The sequence below is a fragment of the Lissotriton helveticus genome, chromosome 4_1, assembly GCF_964261635.1.
Source record: "Lissotriton helveticus chromosome 4_1, aLisHel1.1, whole genome shotgun sequence".
In the NCBI taxonomy this organism is placed as follows: Eukaryota; Metazoa; Chordata; class Amphibia; order Caudata; family Salamandridae; genus Lissotriton; species Lissotriton helveticus.
The window spans coordinates 1,672,096,165-1,672,097,405 of NC_136063.1; the positions used below are offsets into that span (position 1 = coordinate 1,672,096,165).

At 34.0% G+C, this 1,241-nt stretch overlaps 1 non-coding gene across 1 annotated transcript; it reads left to right on the forward strand.

The window, feature by feature from the left end:
* Window positions 1–276: 276 nt before the first annotated feature.
* TRNAQ-UUG (transfer RNA glutamine (anticodon UUG)) lies at window positions 277–348 on the forward strand. Its single transcript has one exon. It is a non-coding gene; the product is annotated as a tRNA-Gln (tRNA).
* The last annotated feature ends 893 nt before the right edge of the window (window positions 349–1,241 follow it).

Below are 1,241 nucleotides of genomic sequence, written 5' to 3' on the forward strand. Positions count from 1 at the left end.
TACCAGGTTGAGCTTTTCATTTTGAGAGAAGAGATTGCATTCACGGGGGAATCTTATATTTTATTGCAAAATCGTATCTCACATAAAAAGTACTGTTCAACAGAGTGATAGCGTTACTTGAGTCCTCTGGGCAACATCCTTCCCTAACATAGTTCAATATGCAAAAGTTGAACAGAATAGAAAAGTAATAACATTCTGTTGGTCTTTGACTGTAGAACATTAAAAACTTTGAAATGTTCACATTGCTGCAGCAATTTGCTCCCTTGTCACATGGGAGGTTCCATGGTGTAATGGTTAGCACTTTGGACTTTGAATCCAAGGATCCGAGTTCAAATCTCGGTGGGACCACTTTCATGACTGTTGATCAAATCTTTTTCTGTCAAGTGTATTCATAAATATCACAAATCTAACACGGGTAGAGTGAAACATTAATCTATTGATTGTATTCTGAAAGTCTATTCGATGTGAGCAAATGATAGAACTTTTAGAAAACATGGAAATTAAATGGCTCAAAATAATGAGACATTTTGCGAGCTGACTCTGTTTTCTCAAACTCATCACAGGGGGCTGATGCAAGATATTACTTTCTTAAATCTTACTGTTATTGATAAGGGGAAGATGGAACTTTTTAATTGGAAATCCTTCATTAAAACAAAACTTGAGGAATCAAATTGTGTATTATGGGGACAGAAGATATGACGTTTTGAATAACAATCATGAAATTCAGACACACATATATTTACACTCTGATTTTCTAAAGTAAATCCATAACCATAAAGTAAAATCTTTCGAAAGACGTGTCAAAGGTAATAATCTGAATTTCTCTTTCAAAGAAATTCACAATTAAATGCACTGTGTAAGTCAAGCATGTTGTCATATAAGAAATCAGCAAAAATTAACTATCTCATTACTGGTCATATAGATGAGAGAGGAAATGAACCTAACGTTTAAATTGTGGATGGGAAACAACAGTTTTTAGTTTTCAGCTTCAATACATATGTTTATGAATAATTGATTTCTTTATATAGTCTTATCGCTATCTAGACGGATATAGCTATGTATACATAGATGCATACTTATACGTTGATAAGTATCAGTATAAAACATTGACGTTATGTTTTTCCAAGACCAAATTCTAAGAAATGGGTGAAATAGTAAATCTCATAATTCATACAGGTCCCACCGAGCTTGGACTTGGATCGCTGGATTCAGAGTCCAGAGTGCTAACCATTACACCATGG